General features: G+C 33.4%; 1 protein-coding gene and 1 long non-coding RNA gene across 16 annotated transcripts in view; one reads left to right on the top strand and one right to left on the bottom strand.

Annotated features, from left to right (window-relative positions):
* Window positions 1-21502, bottom strand: part of ZEB1 (zinc finger E-box binding homeobox 1) — a 272730-nt gene that overhangs the window by 205313 nt on the left and 45915 nt on the right. For 8 of the 13 annotated variants that reach the window (XR_013556914.1, XR_009617584.2, XR_009617582.3 and 5 more), the window contains one exon: window positions 7208-7349. The exons of the other annotated variants lie outside the window; for them this stretch is intronic. The gene's annotated coding sequence lies outside the window, so the exon portion shown is untranslated. The remainder of the gene's footprint in view (window positions 1-7207; window positions 7350-21502) is intronic. 13 annotated transcript variants of the gene reach the window in all.
* The window catches only part of LOC132694968 (uncharacterized), a 39209-nt gene continuing 21088 nt past the window's right edge, over window positions 3382-21502 (top strand). For 2 of the 3 annotated variants that reach the window (XR_013556915.2, XR_009617588.3), the window contains exons 1-2: window positions 3382-3469; window positions 18057-18197. This is a non-coding gene — a long non-coding RNA (uncharacterized LOC132694968). Of the gene's footprint in view, window positions 3470-18056; window positions 18237-21502 lie in introns of all 3 variants that reach the window. The other variant, XR_009617589.3, reaches the window with a different exon arrangement.

The following is a 21502-nucleotide window of genomic DNA, read 5'->3' as shown; positions in this document are numbered from 1 at the left end:
ACAATATAAGCGATAGCATCTATGCAGTTAAAGAAGTCAGGTGAGAGGTGTCCTCGGTGGGTGGGGGGCAAGACTGACTGGAAGGAAAGATGAAAGGGAATTTCTGGGATGCTGATGATGTTCTGTTTCTTCTTCTGGGTGATGGTCACATAGGTTATATACTTATGCTCATGAAAAGCTGTGTTATCAGGCTTTCATAATAAGTTTTAGAAAAAATAAAATATGATGTTCAATGTCTTCCCACTGCTCTTGCTAAAGCCCAAAGGCCAAGTATCTTTAAAGATACTTTTCTATACAGTCTCGTCTCTCCCTCTCTCTAGAAGTCTTTTGTCTTCAGTGTGTCTTGTTTATTTCTTCCTTCAGGGCTTTCACATACGCTTATTCTGCCTTCTCATTTTCTCTCACTAACTCCTAATAATGCCTCTGGTTCAGTTAAAATTTCATTTTGGCAAAGAAGTCTTCTCGGGAGCCGTGGATTAGGTTAGAATCCCCTCTATCCTCCCTCTATACCACTCCATCACACATCTTTAGTAAACTGTAGATACTATGAGCACAGAAAATGTTTTATTTACCATTCTATTCTCAAGTTCTCTATATATTTGATGACTGATTGAATCCATTTATTTCCTACATAAGAACATGGAGGGCAGTTGCCATTTATTTACCATTCTATTCTCAAGTTCTCTATGTATTTGATGACTGATTAAATACATTTATTTCCTACATAAGAACATGGAGGGCAGTTGCGGCAAAGTTTCAAAGTCTACATACTACAGTATAAAGAGTGAAACGGCTAAAAGAGTTTTTGATATATGAACTGAAAATAAAGAGTTAAATGCTAAATTGTTTATACTCAGAAAGATATAAGCATGCATGTAGGCACACAGAGAGAAGTCACTTTTAACAGTTCTGGTTTCTTTGAAACTACTATTATTTTATAAATAAATAAATAAATAAATAAATAAATAAATAAATAATCTATGTTAATAAAATTGATCATCAATAATTTCTACTGATCTATGTTCAGATGTTGATTCAATTTTTTTAATGTTTATTTATTTTTGAGAGAGAGAGAGACAGAGTGTGAACAGGGGAAGGGCAGAGAAAGAGGGAGATACAAAATCTGAACCAGGCTCCAGGCTCTGAGTTGTCAGCACAGAGCCCGACACAGGGTTTGAACTCATGAACCATTGATATCATGACCTGAGCTGAAGTTGGACGCTTAACTGAGCCACACAGGCACCCAGATGTTGGATTATTTTTAATATGCCGTGTAAACCAAAGCTCCACCACTGATGTAATGAATTGTGTGAATAGGTCAATTAATTGTTCCAATTTCTTTGAATGCAAAGGCAATATTTAAAATCAGTCTACCTCAAATAAAAAAAAAAAAGAAACTATTTCTAAATTCTAAATATTTGTAAATGTTCCTAAGAAGAATTTAAGCTTTTCTATTTTAAACACAAAATATTTGATGAATGAAAAGTAAAAATGTAAGTTTTGTTTGTTAGAATTACCCATAGAAAGCAACATAGGTGGCCTACTGGGTGGCATATATGAACTGTTCTTCCTGGATAAAATCTGGCTTACTTAAAAAGTTACCTTCCACAAAGGCAGAAGAGCATAAGTTATTATCACCTTGAGTGACAATGCTCAAAGGGGGGTGGGGGGAGATAAAATTGTAGTCTATTTCAGAAATTTGTGCCATTTTCTATTATGAGCTTTATATATTATGCATTTTAGAATCTTCAAGTATCATTAAATTTAAATTAAAAATGTAGGTAGTGACCTAAGTTGTCGTACTCTTTTTTGCCCCTTTTGAGAAATAACTGGTTTCCGTGTATCATCTCTCAAATAAATTCATTAAATCTTGAATGAGGCAGACTTTCCTAACCAGTATCAGGAAAAAAAAGAAAGGTAAAAAAATGGCATTTCCTTTATTTTGAGAAACAAGTAGTGGTTTCCTTCATTAATTTGGAACTTGCTTACTTACTACTTCTAAAGTACTAGTATATTAATAAAAACATCTTCTGATAAAAAAGAATGAACTTAAAATACTCCATCACTGAAAACCCACTTGAAGTATATAGTCTATTGTAGAATCTATCTAGGCTTCAGGACCAGGAGTCCCAACAATGCTCAATGTGATGTTTATAAAAGCAATTAACTGCTTTAATACTCTCAAAATCACATTATTCACCTATTTTCTTGAGTTTTAGTTATCACTCTCTTTGAACAAAGAATTTGAAAAAAGAAAAAAATAGGATCTCAAATTATAATAGATAATTCACTTTTTCCTTCCCTGACTTTCAAGAATTTATCACATACTTTACTGAGGGGCCACTTTTATACAACTGGTAAAGATTCCAGTCAAAGGGTAGAATGGAAGAAACTAGTGGCAAATTACCTGCTCTCATTTAGGCTGGTATTCTCAAGTTTACTTAATTCAAGTTAAAGCTTTTTCCTTCTAAAAACAAATACAGTGTTTTCTAGAAACGAACTTTAGTTTTTTACAAGTATTAAATTTCAAATGAGAAGGCAAATAATTCACATCCTTTGAAATTCAGTTTATCAGTAAAGTGATGATGTTAGACTCGATCAGTGTTGCAAAGCCCTTCGAGATTATGATGAAAATTATGTACACTCTTCCCAGCAAAAAACACATACGTACAAAATTTTATTATAATTTCAGGGGATTCACAGACCCTCTAAAGCTCATCCATCATGGGGTAAAAAAGGCGTTAGATTTTAAGGTATTTTGCAGCTTTAAATTTTGGTTTCAGAAATGAGGTTAAAGCCTTTAAACAAAAGAAGTCAGTCTTGAGAATAAAAGTGAAAACCCAAACACAATTCATTAATTTACTCACTGCTGGTAAAGATATTCGCTCAGAAAGGCTGAACACCTGAGCTATATATAGATGTAGGTGTTAATTTGACAAAATAATTCATACCTTAGACACTAAAAGTTAGGCAAAATAAGATTCTTACATAAACCTAGGATATTTCTAGACATGGAATGTGTGATATTCACAGCTTTCAAATGACAATAAGTTGTCTCCTCCTACCTCCCCTCCTTTCCAGGTTCAATTCCTTCTTAGAGTGAGGAAGAAAACTGTTATATAATATAGGCTATGTTTGAGATTTTTTTTGGTGACTGTTTTGAGGAAAGAGTAATACCTTCATATTCTTAAATTTCTTACATAAAAATAATTTTTGGATCACTGCAAAAAAAGAAACCAAAACCAAAAAAACACCAAGCCTTACCTGTAATTCTTGTTCTCTGAAGGAAATGCAGTAATTATAAACATATCCACACTCTTGGGTACATTCTCCTAAGCATGAATGGATTTGGAATGCGCCATAGCTTAAACTGAACTGCTAAACTGCCAAACCGCACTGGCAGTTGGATCTTACCTGCCTGGCTGGTAATGAAGCAGACCTGTCACCTAAAGTTATTCACCTCCTGAAGGCAAGTGTTCCCCCTGAGAGGGAGTGTGGAGCTGGTGTAATTACTGTCCTTAGAGAACACGAATTATAAATGGTCTCCTTTCTAGAGGTTAAGAGGGATAAGATCTACTTACTACTAAAGAAGTTGTTACTTGCTTCAAAACGGTACTGAATGTCAAAAAATAAGAATGGAAAGCTGCTCCTCTGTAAAAGACGTTAGTATGAATGAGAGATAATGGTTTAAGAACTGACTGGATGTTGACTGGGTCAGGGTCTAATGATCAACACCAAAGCACAGAATTACAAGTACTTAAATACTTGCAATGTAAAGTAAAACTTATCCTGGCACTTGGCAACCTACTATTTTGAGCCAGTGCTTGCCAACTTGAGACAATGTGACAGCTGCAGTGGTTACCAATAGTAGGGAAATAACTTGAAATAGCCAGGACCCTGAAAACTGCTGAGACAGTCACCAAGGGCGAACTGTTTTTCATAAGATGTGATACTAGTAATATGCTGTTAGATAGTTTCTATTTTGGAAGCTCAAGTAAGTAACTATAAGCCTTAACACTTAATGTAATAATTTAGATTTAAAATATTTAAATACATGATGACTGAGCCTCTGTGATACAAGTCCATCTTCTGTCTTAAACATCTTAGAGAATGAGGAAGAATTGGCTATATATAGTTTCTGGTTTGCATACTGATTTTTGGAGGGTTATCAAAATTCTCCACAGAGGAAGAGATTCTCTATCCTCTAGTCCAACAAGTATCTAGGAAGCCTGATGACGTCTTCCATTCAGTTAAACCAGGGTAAGATTGCCAGATAAAATACGGGACACTCAGTTAAACCTGTGTTTCAAATAAACAATTTTTTTCTAAGCATGTCCCGAATATAGCATGGGTCACAATGACACTAAACAATTATTTGTTATTTACCTGAAATTTAAATTAAACTAGGCAGCTTGTTTTGTTTTTTTTTGTTTTTGTTTTTTGTTTTTGTTTTTTTTTTTTTTTTTGGTCTTCTGTTAAATCCAGAAACTCTAAACCAGGGGAGCTTACGGAGTTACCCAATGGAATTCATCGTGGATGATGCTAAAATGGAAGATCCATTCTTGGTGTAGATCCGCACTGCCTCATACAGTAGCTACTAGCTACATGTGGCTATTGAGCACTTGAAATGTGCCTAGTTCAACACAAAATTTTCTGTAAGTGTAAAATACACATCAGATTTTGAATACTTAATTGAATAAAAGTAAAACACCTCAATTTTTTATACTGATGACATGTTGAAGGAATATTTTAGATATATTAGGTTAAATTAAATGTGATTAAAATTAATTTTGCCTGTTTCTTTTTACTTTTTTAATGCGACTACAAAAAACCCTTAGAATTATACATGTAGTTTGTATTTGTGGCTTATATTTTTATTGAACAGTGCTGGTCTAGAAAATCAATATTGGTAAGGAGGGCTCTCTCACCTCCCTTTAGCTGTTAGGACAGGGAGCATGATCATACCAAAGAAACCAAATTTCTAGTAGGGACTACTCTTTAATTAAAAACAAACAAAAACATGGCATCAAAATACTAGTGAAAGACAAATCAGAAATCTTATCTTTGACAAATCATTCTTACAGAATTCAAAAGGAGAAATAAACACTAGTGTGTATGTATGTGTAAGAGTAAGTATATGTATGTATACATACAAATAAAATCTCCCAAATTCTAGTTCCAATTCCAGTAGAAGAATTCCTTAGTGTCAATAATGTTGGGTTGGGTTTTCACTCCTATATATCATCAAAATCAAAGAACAACAGTTTATTTTGTTGCCTAATATGAATTGAGGTGATATTAATAAGAGTTGTTAGGAAAAGATCCTATTTTTCATACTTTAGATACAGAAGACAAGTTCCTCATTGGTCCCAATTTTATATATTCCTGCTACATAACTGATTTGAAATTTGAACACCAATTCTAACATGTTGAAATAAATTTTTCTTTTTACAAATATACTGCCAATACTATTGTTTAAGACAAAGCTCACTTTTAAAAAGAAGGGGGTGCTTTTTAGATTAAAAATTTTTAGTTCTAATAAAGTTTTATTTTAGGTAACAAATAGTAACCTGTTTATTTATTCTTGTATCCTACCTTATATTTTCAGTTTGTTTGACTTTTAATTCAAATTTTTTTCTCAACTGTCTCAGACTTAATGCATTTGTCTATTCTGTTCCGTGCTATTATAAAGGTTAAAAATATTTAACATGCTCTCACAAATAAAAATTCAAAAAAAATTATATAGAGATTATCTCCAAATACTCAGTAATATATATTTCTTCACTATAAAACCCATATCTACTTTGAAGATTTAAGTCTTTTAAAGTTGCCTGTAGTTACAATAAGCAAGACTAATTTTAATTCCTCAACTATTTTCATATAAAACAGTAAACTGGATCTCAAGTCTTTTTCAAAAAAGGTCTCAGTTGCATTTTTTTCCCCATTCTAACAGCAAAAACAAAGGTTGTTTCCCTCCTTAATATCTTTTATTATTCATATATAGGAAGAACAAGTATTTTGAAAAGGCGATAAAATTTATCATAAACCAAAGAGAAGGCTGCCAGACAAAAATCAGCAGATTTTTCCCAAACTTAAGTGCTTCATGAATAGTACATATCTTTCAGAACTAAGGCTTCCAAGATCACTTTAAAAGCTTTAAGGAAAAAATAATGAATAAAACTAGATATGGACCAATTAATGTCTTCACCAGCACTTTAAATCCTCACTGTCGATACCATAGTATCCAGTGACTGTAATCTGAACTGTTTTGCTAGACGTTTAGTCTCTTGGTGACAGCCAAAATTATTATTTAATATTAACCTACTTTTAATCTTGACATTTTCAAGATCGACATTCTCTGGTTCTCCTTCATAGTCAATGCATGGTATTCAAATGACAATTTTATTTAGGACTGGTCTTTCTGAGAGGCATCAATACATTGTACAATAGACCAATAAAGTTTTCTGATATTAGAGTTTAGAAGTAAAGGTGAGACATTAATTTATTTATCCTTTGTGAGGTTTCCCTCATGGAACCAATGTATATGCCTTCATTTCCTAAAGACAGGAAAAAGGTGCAAGCTAGGAAGAAAGCTGCTGATTTTAAAAGCAATTTTTTTTCAATTAGGATCAGCAATTTTATGTTCATATGCTTATTAAAGATTAAGAAGATCTTTGCTTCCATATTTTCTGAAGCTTAATACAGATTTAAAAATGGCTTAAAGGACCTTCTCTGAAGTAAAGGTTAAGAGATCGTTTCAAAAAGATCATGAAAAAGCAACTCTTCAGAGCAGGTTTTATCAATTTAATCTATTAAGTCACCAGAATGCTTAAAGGCTGTCATTGCTTCAAAATTCTTAAACGTAAATCTCAAGATAACCAAGAAGAGTTCTTGATGAGGGATCAACCACAGCAGTTATTAAACTGATTTAAATGCAGGCTGAACTGGACACAAATTTTACTGTAATTGGGATTTTTTTAAAAAATAAAGAAAAAATACACCCATACATCTCTAGGACATGCTTTACTTCTAACCAAGGAAAACCATCTCTTGATGGATGTGTGTGACGTCTTGCCCACAAGTGGCTGCCTAGGCCATCCTTCTACGAGGCAGTCTGATGGCCTCAAACCCTCAATGGAGCATTCCAAAACCAGACCTGCATTAGGAGCGTGGGCCCATGAGTGTGCACTCACTACACAGTGCTTACCTTTAGAGAACAAGGTGGTTGCACAAACTGATCAAGTTCTCACACCCCACACCTCCAAGAACACTGAAAAAGATCTGCAGATCTTTCTTGGTGCAGGAGGGACCTCTTTTTAATCTTCTTGTGGTGGAAGTTAAAGATTTTCCTGAAGGAGGAGAGAAGAGTAAAATATTATACTGAGATCATACCATTTGGTTCAAGTTTATCTACCTATGCTACAAAATTTAGGTTCTGAAAAAAATAAACGAGATAAAATCATGAGTATTCCAAAACCACATTCCCTTCTTTCAAAAAAAAGGAGTATCTTCCCTAAAGAATATTTCATGTTTCAAACATCACTCCAGAAACCCAAAACCTTAAGTGGGTACTTTAATTTCTACCCCAGTACTGAACTACCAGTTGGGAAGTTGAGAAAAATACAGAAAAATTCTGGGCTGCCAAATGATCATAGTTATGTAAGTTCCATTAAAATAAGTAAAACTAAATTCACTGAAGAACAATGAATCAGACTCATTGAACTAGAAGGAATTTTACCCTTCTTCTATACCTCTATATTACCTAATAATGACATAAATGCATTTCCTGACAACAGAAAACTAGCCCTTGGTGTTAAATGCCACAGAATCATAAATTAAGCAATCTACGAGAATGTAAGCTCCCAGAGGAAAAGGGTTTTGGCTTTTTTTTGAAACACTGATTATTTGAAGAACCTTATTAAATAGTTCCTAAAACATAATCAGCGCTAAAAAATTTTGAATAGAAAGAATATTAACCAATTAGTCAACATTCTCAAGGTTGAAAGTTGCATAAAACAATTAGAAGCCTACAACTATTCTGAAGAATCAGAAATGTGTTATATAAAAATAATATTAGCAACATAAACCCCTAATTACATATCAAATAACTTAAGAACATGTTTTTAAAATGCTGCACCTTAATACATTTAGGAGAAAATGCTGTAAATTGATTACTATAACCCAAACTCCTGAAAAGAAATGGAATATTTTGTTCAGATCAGGAAATCGCACACTGTACCTTAAAAATATATTGCCAAATATCAAACGGAATAATAATATTAATATAGATATATTATTAATATATTTCTTAATGTATTTATTTAATCTTTTGAAGATAACCCAAGTGATAATATGGTTATCTATATCTATAATTGTGCCTAAGTAAAGCAAATTATTATCATAATATTAAAATGAAATCAGAAGATGCCACTCTTTCAGTATGATAGTCATATATATTTTAAGTAAATATGTCTCAGAAAACTCAAAATTTAAACAAGAAATGCTGAACACTTTCTTTTTCTGTAACTCATAGACTATTATTAAAAACAGAGATTGATTTCCTTCAAGTGTTTTCTAACTCTTTCCAAACTGATAAATTAGGAAGAAAAGGAAGAAATGCTAAAATCAGTAACAGATTAATCAATCGTATCGATGAAGGACTGAGTACGCATATGTGTTTTATTCCAAAATGCAAGGTCACTAGGAATCAGGCGAACAACTATCACAGAGTACTTGATTCCATTTGACCCCAAATTCTACAAATGTAGAATTGGTCCTCAAAACAAACTGGACAGCCCATATGGGGCACTTCATTTCAGGGAATAGGCAGCCATTTAGTATACAACCAAAACCACAATAAGAAACAGGTAGTAAATCCAGGATTATGCTTACCCTGTATCATTAAAACAATGCTTTAGCTGACAGATTATGCCTTAATTATAGTAATAAAAAGCTTTCCACATTTCACAAATAATTCAGTTTAATATCTTATATCAGGGAATCAATCAAGCTTAAGTGTGAAAAAAGGAAATTTTAAAACAAAACTTTAGAAGTTCACTTAGTTTAAAACAATTTTCTCGTTTTGGACATTTTGTAAGCCTTTGAAACAAACTTTGTGGGAAAGAGATGAAAAAAGTTACAAAGAACTAAGCATAACAATATGCCAAATGGAGTTTAGAAGGGGTAAAGGAAAATATGAAGTTGGAAATTTTGCCAAAAGGCAAAGATTGTGCTAGCTGGTTGAATCCCCACCACCCACCCCCAGGAGGAAAACAGGAAACAAGTTCCCCAAATAGAGGCACTGACTAGGAGGAACTCCTTTAAAATCCTTATTTACACTGTTGAAGAATGAATCACTTGCCTTATTTCTACTAGCACGAAGGATGAAGTCTAAGCTTATCACAATCAGAGATGTAGTGTTCAATTTTTAATCTCACTTGCAAGTGTATATTAAACTATACTAACAACCAATTTAAGCTCTTTACAAAACTCCCCTGAGCAACCCACCTTCTCTGCTTCATCTTTACCAATGTTTCTCAGACTACCTGTAGTAAAGAACTGTTTTAATTCTCATTGTGGGTGGACCCATGCCCATAGATTACTGCTCACAACTAATACTCAGATCTTACTACACAGAACTCTACAGGCAGCTTCACTGATAACCAGATCAATCTAACGTTCAATGAGAACTATCACATTATTGCTATAAAAGTTTCTAAACAAGTACACAATTGAGAGTAAGCATTTAATCATGGACTGGTATAATCAGGACTGGTTTTCAGTCCATACTTTACTGAATGCTGATCAAAGTTACGGGTGTATGGTCTTCATTCGTATGTGGGATTTAAGAAACAAAACAGATGAACAAATGGGAAGGGGAAAAAAAGAGAGAGGGAAGCAAACCATACAGACTAGTAAAATTAGAGAACAAACTGAGGGCTGAAGGAGGCAGGTGTGGGGGAATGGGCTAAATGGGTGATGGGCATTAAGGAGGGCACTTATGATGATGAGCACTGGGTGCTATTAAGTGGTAAATCACTAAATTCTACTCCTGGAACCAATATTAGACTATATATTTACTATATTTAAATAAAATTTTGAAAAGAAAAAGAAGTGATACCAGTTTTAATTCATCTATGCCCACAGAAATTACTAATAAATAATCAATGACTTGTTCCGGTACATTCCTTTTATCAGTTCTGTGGAACGATAGGACAGAATTTTCTGCAATGCTAGACATGTTCTGTATCTCCTCTAAGTGGTAAACGTTAGCCATGTGTGCTATCAAACACTTGAAATGTGGCTAGTGTGACTGAAGAACTGGCTTCTTAATTTTACTTAATTTAAATGAAAATTGCCACATCAGGCTAGTGGCTACCATATTGAGTAGCACAGTGCTGGAATGCTTTATTATCTTCACCTGATCTTTTAATCAGCGTTTAAAAAAATCACCCATTTCCTTCAATCCTAACATAAATATTTTAATTGTAAATATCACTTTCTTTATGTACATACAGGTATTTACCTATTTGTAATTACATCACATAAACTTACTATTTTCACCTAACATTTTTCCATATTTCTAAAGCTTCACTGTCCAATACCATGGCCACTAAACCTATGTGAGTATTTAAGCATAATTAATGTTAAATAAAATTTAAATTTCAGTTCCTCAGTTGCCCTAGTCACATTTCAAGTGCTCAGTGGCTACCTGTGGCTAATGGATACCATATTGGACAGTGCAAATTATACAACTTCTCATCAGCACAGAAAGTTCTATTGGACAGTTGTTCTAGAGTCTTCAAAAATAATTACTTAAAGGTAACATGATACTTTACATTGATCTATAATTAGTCCCTAAAAGCATTTTTCTCTATATCTATGATTTATAATTAGCACAATATTTATTTCCTAAATTCCTACTGAGTGAAATAATCTGAACATTGCTGTGATTCTCAGCATATACTCCTGGCATTATTTTCTAAAAGAGTCTGGTATCACTGTTTATGTTGTCAATATTAGATTTCTTTTTAAAAATTTTAGCTCCTTTAATACAAAGTAAAAACTGTGCAAAGTCATTTTAACTTGTGACTTAGTGATAAGCATATGGGTAGATATTTTTCCTTGCATTTATTATTCATATTCATTTTCATATTCTTAACTTGGCATATTTTTTCTCATTTACATATTAGGAACTTGATGTCTAAATTAGCACATTCTGCAATAATATAAAATTGCTAAAACTATTGTCAATTTCCTTATAACTTTTGATGTAGAGATTTCCTACAATTTTTTTTAGATATTCCAGTATATATATACCTTGGTGAGTTCCACTAATGCATCAAATAAGAAATGTAAAGGTATTTTCTATGCTTTTTAATTCCAATGGCTGTATAAAGTATGGATGAAAACATTTTTTTTTTTTTGGTCTAATCAGTTTTGCAGCTATACCACTGAAGACTACTATCTAATACCATTGAGTGAATATCCTTTAAGTGGCTTCTCCAATAGGAAAGAATATTTTATCATATATTCAGTTGTTATATGTAGATGGAACTGATTGTGGATTCCTAATAATGCTCCAGTGATGCATGTTTTACAAAATGAAAGAAAGGCTTAATCTTCAGAATTCCTGTTAAGAAAGCAACTGAATTAATTTAGGAAAGTGTCTAAGTTAGGAGGGCATGGTTATGGACAGTAATGTTTTGCTCAAAGACTAAGAAAAACAATCTGTTGGTTCTGTCACCTACTCAAGAGTTTCTAAACTCACAAGCTGCTAGATGTTTGAAACCAGTTAAAGGGGTTGATTTCACAACTGTATTGATGCTGGCAGAAACCAGGGTGGCATACCAAGCAGAAGCAAGAGACATGAGGTGCATTGATCAGGCCCAGAAATTTGAGTAAGTCACGGATGAAGGGCATTTCTCTTAACTCTCACTGACCAGGAAGCCAGGGTCAAGGAAAGTTTATATTTAAATCTCTAGGGGGCAGAGAGGTCTCTTGTAATACCTGAGTTACCTATCATCCCTGCATCACTCCACTGTTTTAGACTGTTGCTTTAAAAGATTTCTGATACATAGTAGGAGTGTAGGGGTGAGACTTCCCCTCACTGTAGAATCACTATAAAATAAATCACTAGGAATCTTGAAAGTCAGAAGCAAACCCAGAAGCCTATAAATTATAGCCAATTTGCCAATATTCTCATGATTCAGAAAGTTTCTCTCCATTTATTTCATCTTAAATGTTTTTAATATGTTAATGATTTCTTTCTAAAGGTCTAACATCTTTCTCAAATTTATTGCTAAGTATTATATTTTGTTTGTTTCAATTCTGAGTTGGGTCTTTTTCCATTATTTTCATTATTACTGATGTAAAGATACAGTGTATTCTATACTTTATTAAATTTTTATCGCTCATAAATGGTTTTAAAGCTGACGGCCATAGATTTTCCTAATCAATCATGTCATCTAAAAATGAAGTATTTTGGTTTTATTTCTTCTTCTTCAGGTTCTGTCCATGGACAGTGTTAAGTACAAATGAAGTTAATGGTGATTGCTGAATAAACTAATAAAAATGATGACTGTTTCACTCTTGAATTTATGACTGTAGAAATATAAAATCATCCCCACCTATGCTGCTATTCTGCTAGGTGATACTGTTTAGTTTGCTGACTTAATAAAGCTTCCTTTTCCTTGAAGTTCAACTAATGATCCATGACTTAACAAAGCAGTGTATCTGACCAGACAGGACCAGCGAAAGGTCCCCAATTCCAATCTGGCCAACACTGAACATGTTGATTATACAGTGCTATCCTAATAATGACAATGTTCATGAAAATCACATTAAGAAATACTTTTGCTCTATAAAAATCCTACAATTACATGGGCACTTAAGTGCTATGTGCTCCTTGTACCCAAAGTTACTCTTTGGTATTAAACTAGGCATTTAAGACCCAGGTTTCTTTCTGGGATGAACTATATCAGGAAATACAAAAGCCACAGTTTACGAGAGAAATTTCTTCTTTATAGAAGTTCCACTAATAAATGTGAAAGGGGTAGCAGATTAAAAATTCATTATCTTGCAAACCCTAATGATAGAATTGATTCACAGAACAATCAGCAAGAGATGAAATAATGAGAGGAGAGGTTGATGGAAACCTCTCATTGGAGAGAATGGGCTGTTACCACTGACCAATTTCAGCATCACTAAGAGCGTGACAGACGGACACTACGTGCTCCCTGATGTGATGCAGTGTGAAGAAAAAGTCCCATGTTTGAAGTATTCCTGTCCACCTTCCATCCAGCATCAAAATAAAACCTGAGCCTGAATCTAATGAAGTATTTTGAGCTAACTGCTAATTTGCAGGCAATTTAGAGGTTAGAGAAATAAGTTAACTGGGGAAGCTGACAGAAAAATCAAGAATGGGGATATTATATGGGAAAGCTTACAAAGTTTCTTTAATAAGTCATGGACAGGAAAGGAAGGAGAAGAGAAGGAGAGAAGGAAATGGGTGAGGGAGGTTAAATGGGAAAGGGAGGCAAACAGGTAGTGGGGAAGAAGAGGCATTTTAATTACAGAGCAGTCCTACCAACCAAATGCTATCTGGATCTTGTTTGCATTGGGCACCCCAAATGTAATATGGCATTTTGAATCACAAGTGGAGGAAACTGAATAGGGAGATAATATCAGGTGATAAATAATTATTGTTAATTTTGTTTGATGTCAGAAACGTATTCTGGTTATGTAAGAAAAATGTCTTTAAAGAAGCGCATACTGGAAAATGTAGAAGTAAAAAGAGTTAAGACACAGGATCTATCTTAAAACAGTTAAGGAAAAAAGAGGAAGTAGATGAAGCAAATGTGGCAAAATTTGGTTAATTGTTAAAGTTGGGCCACAGATAGGGGGCATTTATTACACTAGTCTCTCTTCTTTTGTGTATGCTTGAAAATTTTTACAGTAAGTTCTTAAAATCCAGCCCCCCAGAAACATCACCTAGTAAGCTAAATATTTTCTAGTGTAAGTAAGAATAGAACTATTATTTACTACCTTTCCACATACCAAACATTCATGACCTATACAAAGCAAGGAGGCAAAAGATAGGACAGCCTGTCCTGCAACAGATGTGCCCACATTTTAAAAGATTCATTTTAAAATTAATTTTTCCCATTTGCCCGTCTGCAAACTCCCCAGCTGTGTCTTCCAAACCTTCCACCTTTCCTTTGCATCTCAAATTACCTACTTGAGCCCTCTACTTCCTCTCTCAGCCAGAATTCTCCAAAATGTTGCCCATACCTGTTTTAATCATTTTCTAGGTCCTCACCCACCATTAAACCAATGTAGTCAGCCTTTTACTCCCACTTCTACACTGAAACATCAAATGGTCTTCTAACTATAAAATGCAACGAATGCTTTCTATACTTTGCCTTACTTGGCCTACAAACCACTTTAAACACTAGCTGTGCAACCTTGGGAAAGTCACTCAGCCTCTCTGAACCTCAGTTTCCTCATAGTAAGAGAGACAGAATAGCATATTTCTGATAGAACTTTTGGTATATATTCAATAAAATAACATATAATGAAAACAAAATCCACCATTAAACACAACAGGCGCTCAGCCAAGATAAGTTCTGACTCACTGAATTTGTTTTCCTGAGTACCTGACAACCAGGAAGGGTTTGCCTTAGCTAATATGAGCACTCTGGTCTCCAAAAAGGGTCATTTCCCAGGCAAGTGAGTCACTAAATTTTTTTTTCTTAAAAAAATATATATAGTAGATGGTATTGTAATGGTGTTGCATGGTGACAGAGGGTAGCTACACTTGAGGTGAGCACAGCATAGTATATAAACTTGTTGAATCAGGATGTTGTACACTTGAAACTAATGTAACATTGCATGTCAATTATACTCAAAAGAAACAATTAAAATTAATCTGACTTGTTCATATTGTTACAGATATATAAGTATCTGTACAGAAAAACATGTTTAATTCTAGCCCAACAATACTTTCGGAAACAAAATTCCAGAAAAGTAAAATAACTTGTGCCCCCCAAACAAACAAAAGATTTACATTTTGTAGGAGACACTGAATGAATGCAAGGTAAATTATTTTATTTTGGTATCTTCTTACCTCTTTTGTATCTCAAAAAACTCAAGGTGCTGCCTTCTTATTTTAATAGTACATATTAGTTGGGTCTGTTTTTCAAAACTGTTCCATTATTCGAATGACCCCTTCTTTAACCAATTGGTATTTCCTTCTCTGAATGAGACTGACTGGTCTCAGCTAAGTAACAGGATGTAGTGTGTTACAGCCTCACTGTGCTAACTGTGAAAGCATAGTATTTTAATATTTAGAAATAGGTACTCAGGTATTAAAGTAAGTGACAGATGAAAGTTTAATATCCCCAGGGATATTTGGATTTATATGCTTCTCTTAAAACTTTAGATGAATTTCTACTGGGTAAAATGTGGCAAAAACACATTTCAGCTTGTAAGACTTCCGTACAGCCCTTATGCATGCCACGTTGAACACTTCCATCAGGGAACAGCAGTCATCACTTAATCTCCCTTTGCAGAAAGAATTCTACAGCTTAAGATGTGACTGTGACTTGTGGCCTTATTTTCACAGCAATTAGGTTATTAAATTGGCTGGCTCTTGACTTCATTTTTAACAATTGCTTAATGATATATAAGACATTTTTCCACATGACACCACAGTTAAGCAAATTCTCCAAAAAAGTTTTTTCTGTTAATTTTATTTTTTAATAAATTTTAGTCTGCTTTCATATGATTGCTTTAATATTTTCTCCAAATAACTTTTTTATTTTTTTTATTTTATATTTATTTATTTTTGAGAGAGAGAAACAGAGACAGAGACAGAGCACAAGGGGGGTGGGCACAGAGAGAGGGAGACACAGAATCTGAAGCAGGCTCCAGGCTCTGAGCTGTCAGCACAGAGCCTGACGTGGGGCTCCAACTCAAGAACAGTGAGATCATGACCTGAACTGAAGTTGGACACTTAACCAACTAAGCCACCCCGAGACCCCTCGTCCAAATAACTTTTAAATTTAAATGTTATTCTTGTCCAAAAAATGTTTCCATTCAATGTTATCCTTGTAACAGTTTAACATTTAAAATGAAGTAGCTCACAATATAGGTGTTAAGTCTTCTATTAAGTTTAAAATGGCATCAACTTTAATTCTTTGATTTTTATATGAAAAATTATTCTAATTATGACCACAGTAGCACCTAGTAGTTCAATAAATATACCAAACAACTTCTTATGGTTAGCGTGTGTGTGCATGCATGTATATATACATATGACATTTTTTAACCAACATTCACCTGACTCAATACCAGTCAGGACACAGACCTATACCACACTAACGCAGAGCTAAATAATATCATTGGTGCTCCAATTAGCCACTCCCAACCAGTCCTCTCCTCTTTAGCAGGAGGGAATGATGTTTAAGTGAGTCTGTGAGATCATTTAGTAAAGCAAACAAGTTTGTATGTGTACACATAAATTATACTTTATTACTTTTCCCTTAAAATGCTTTAGTATACTTTTTAATGAATTAGTAAAATTAACCTGAGAACTCATAATGCTATAGAACTAGACATGCCTTAATAATGTTGCAAATGTCAGAGCTGCGAATGACTGCTACAGCTATTTAAAACTGTTTTTTGTTTTTTTTTTTTTTGTAAAAACGAGTCAAAGATATAAAAACATAATTTGGCATCCATTAAAAATTTTTATTAGAAAAAATTAATCACTTACAAGGAAACCAGTTTGAAATTAAGCAGACTAAAGAAATTTTACATTCCCCTTGTGAAGTTCTGGAACAGTATGTAATTTATGTGAGAATATTTGAGAAATCCTAAAAAGTATACATAAAAATCAATACTGTATTTTCATTTGAAGGAATCATGTAAGATATTATGCAGAACAGAATTTTTTACTCTGTTATATTGGGACATTAAAAAAACTTATTGAATTCTTAGCTCTTCATTTCAATTTGGTGCAAAAATTTGGGATGGATATATACAGATGTGTACATACATATATAGGCATACGCACCCACATATATATACATGACATATATTTAGCAAAGAGACTGAGACGCTAAGCGTCCTCATAATTTTAATAGGTTCTTATATCTAAGATATATGTGGCAGAACAGGAAGTAGTTCTCAGATTTTCTGCTTCTTGTCTAAGTATTCTTTTCATAGCCCTAGTCTTCCTAGGGCCTAAACAGAATGATGGCATAATTCTTTGGATACCATAACACTATGGTATCAATTCTCAACTAGCAAGTGGTAGATAGCTAGTTAGTTTTCAACAGACACTTTGTGACTGATCGTATTTAAACTATGGTCATGGGAAACCACTCTTGTAGCATTCAAAGAATCTTCTCTCACTTAGCATCTTAACAATGAAAAATATCCCCATATTACAAACAAAAACAACACGGTTATGAAATACATTAGATTTAATTCAAATATTTAATATGAAAACAATTCATTAGAGTACCTGCTTGCACTTATTATAACTGAATCAATCGACAAATATATAAATTCTCCTTTTACCTATGTAGACTTAAGTCACAGAATCATAGATCAAAGAAAAGGTCATATTAAATTTCACCCTGAAGTCATTTTCCAACTAGAATTACTCAGCAAAAATTATTTAACTCTTATGTTTTTCTAGGATATCAAACTAAAAGACATAGTGAAAGTCGACATAAAAATATTTTTTTATAAATTTAAAAATATTTTCACAAATTACATATAGGAGTAGTAATGAATTATATGACCATTTTATGAAAGAAAATTTGTTTTCTAATGTAAGTAAAGTAACAAGTAGTGCTACAAGGATTAAGGTTACAAATGTCACAAATATACTGTAGACCTATTATAGGAAGAAATCCTTTCTTTAGATATCTGCATGGAAAAAATACTTAATATCAACATAGTCATTTCCTCCTCAAACTTACTCTAATCTGGTTTAGACTCATCTCCCATGGGATAAATAAGATCTTTGTTACTTCTTCTCTTAGACAAGAAAGATCAGTTCCATGATGCCTGGGATGGACTGAGTCTTGGATTAAAGGCTGAGACAACCTTGGTCCTGGAGATGGCAATTTATGGAGGCCTTTGAGTGATTGCTGTATTGCTGCTAAAGAGGGCCCAAAACTTGGGTGAGACTCTCACTGACATTTTGTTTAGCAGTAACAAAGGTAATAGTTCTTTGTAGTGTAACACCTATATATTTAAGCCAACATTCTGAAATTACTTCAGCTGGCCCAACACGGTGAATTAGGCAGGACATTTTGATATGAGGAAATTATTTCATCATTGTTCTTATTGTTGTTAACTGTAACATGTGGAGCCTTTAAGTACTTTCTATGTGCCAGACATTGCTCTAGACACATCAAACGATTAATTTTTCTATAAGGTATGTACTCTTATTGTCCCCATTTTATAGATGAGGAAACTGAAGATCAGAGGAGTTATACAAGTTTCCTAAAATTGCAAAGCTTGTAAATGCCAGCGTTAATATTTAAATCCAACCAGTCTGACTCTAGAGTGTAGCATCTTAACCATTACAACTTTGACATTTTTTCATGTAAAACTGCTTTAATAATTTGATTAAATGATCTATAGTATATGACATACATAAGGCATTATGAGTTTATTCTGCTTATATTCACATTTCTTGGTACACAAAAACTTGAAGGTCTTTCCATAGTTTGTTTTAAGTAAGCTACATAAAAACCAAGAATATTTCAGTCTCTACCAATTTCTAAGACTGATTCCCAAAGAATTTTTATTCAATTTTTAAGTCAAAATGAATCACTTTATTTCATGAAGTAAGCTGATTAAATGATCAGCATACTAGAAATCAATTCTCAAGGTATCTTTAAGAAAGAACTGCTTTGCTTTTATAAAGTCACAAGCCACTAAACTTTGTCATAATTTGTTTAATATCTATCTTCCCTGACAGTATAAACTATAGGGTCCCATCTGTCTTATTCATGACTATATCTCCAAAGCCTAATGCCATGCCTGACATAAAGCAATTTGCCAGTAAGAATTTATAGAATGAATGAATTGGATTGGCTCTTTTATCTCTTGTTTATTTAGTAAAGCTCTCACCATAAATAGTAGCTTAATATTGCTATTGACATCTATTTCACATATTTTATATACTTATATGACTATATTAATTTTTAAGATGTGCCACAAATTTCCTCCAAATAATACTTATAATTGTTATCAGCAAGAATTCCTTCTTTACAAACTTCTGTCATAGACTCTTAAAAGAATGAATTCTAGAAGGCACTCCATTTTATTTTCCACATTTAAAAGGTTCTTCCTTATATAATGAATTGAAAAATGTTCTTTTCCTTCTCACAACTATGAACAATAACTTTTATTAAAATTTTCCTTTCTCAAACTTCCAATTCAATACCATTGTTAATCACCATTTCTTCTGACAGTGTAGCTCCAAAATTCTAAACAGAAGCCATCATATTACGACATACGCGCCCAAGCAGATACTGCATTGTTTGTTAATAGAATTAAAAACTGATTAACTACTGGTAGACCTTTGCTTGCTCAGAAACAAGGGCTATTTTTTTACTGATTTCAGTAAAATAAATGTAATGTATCATCTTCATTCTGTGATGTATACCTATCTATGTTTTTAAAATATTTTTGTATGGCTAAATGCTCATGCAGCTGACATCATAGACCAATCGAAGCTAACTGCATAGAAGCAAAAAGAGCTGTCAAAAAAATGTAATGTTATGAGCGCTGTAAGGCATGTTACCCAGAAAGGTACAATTCCCTCAAGACACTCCTGGGAGGTATGGAAAGGACTTCTTTCTTCTAGCATTGTTAAGTGGAATTGCCTAAGTATTTGAGCTAGGAACTTCAAATCAGAATACTGAGGTTGGCGACCTTCTTTTGAATACATCCAGGAAAAAATAAATTTAGACATCACTGCAGAGATGAAATTCAACATAATAATTTTAAGCAAAAAGTTAACAATGGACTTAATTTTGATTCTGCTATTTGAGAAAGATGTTCATTGAATACTTTAAATAGCTTACACATTTTAGTAGTAAATGAGGCAAAGATCATTTCTATTGTAAAACTAAGCTTTTTGAATTTTCATTGCATACTAGATTGCATTCAATTTGTTTATACTATCAGATGAATAAAGAAAAGCTTGTCTTCAATGAGAGTTTTTAAAAATGTTGACAGATGGGGCGCCTGAGTGGTTCAGCTGGTTAAGTGCATGATTCTTGATTTCAGCTTAGGTCATGATCTGAAGGTTCTTTGTTAGTTGGAGCCCAATGTGGGGCTCCCTGCTCAACAGCATGGAGCCTGCTTGGGATTCTCTCACCTCTCTCTCTGTCCCTCCCCTCCCCCTGCTCATGCATGCTCTCTCTCTCTCAAAATAAACATTTAAAAAACTAAAAATATTGACAGATCTAACATATAAAAAAACTAACTTCATAATTCTTCAAACATCACTTGTGTCTTTGCCTTAGATATGATTCTGTGTCCCATAGAAAAAGTGTAAACATTTATTAGGCATCCAAATAATCTTCCTTTTTATTTGCAAAAATTTAATGAATATATGTGTTAGAATAAATTTATAAAAGAAACATAAATTTTACATTCTTTTCTTTCAAAAAGGGATAAAAATTGATTAAGGAAATCATATTGTCATTAAGAAATGTCTACATGTAACAACTCAATGATGTAAATGAGTGATAAATAAATCCTTGTACTAGGTTGATAACAGAATGGAACAGTTGCTAAGAGTGGAGAGTAGTTATTTTATGGTTGACATCCTTTAATTAACTTAAATTCAGCTGAAGAAATCAGGGTCCTCATTCACTTTATTCAATCCTGAAATAACACATCCCCTAAGAATTCTCTCCTCTAACTGAAATTCTCACATAAGAATGCTACATTGACTAAATTCTTGATGTTATTTTCTTGTAAATTCTTTGGAAATCTAAGAAAATAGACTAGCAGCATAAAAAATGTATTTCTCCAAAAAGTCTTTCTGCACACTTGCTTAGAAGATACCCATTTAAATAGAATTAGAAACTTTAAAAGTTAAAACAAGTTATCAATTCACTTTAAAAAGTAAATGTATGGGTTCTGTGCTTTACACACCCACCATATTGCTTCTACTCTCATAGCGACTTTTGCCCTTTCATAGTACTGGTTCCAATTGCAATTTCATATTTGTCTGCATAATTTTTCTACACTGTAATTACTATCTACATGGAAGTTCAAGAGCAGTTAGAAAGAATCTCTGTTTTTAACTGTGACATTTTATCCCTGGCACCTAGCTGAATGGATGGCACATAACAGACAATCTCTAAAAACTGGAATTACTAGGTAGATGGGTTGAAGGACAGATGTTGCCATCTTAGTTCACTGTCAACATCTGAACGCTTACATAATGACAGATGCTGTG

The sequence above is a fragment of the Panthera onca genome, chromosome B4 (assembly GCF_046562875.1).
Source record: "Panthera onca isolate mPanOnc1 chromosome B4, mPanOnc1 haplotype 2, whole genome shotgun sequence".
Classification (NCBI taxonomy): Eukaryota; Metazoa; Chordata; class Mammalia; order Carnivora; family Felidae; genus Panthera; species Panthera onca.
This window is presented reverse-complemented; position numbering and strand designations above follow the sequence as displayed.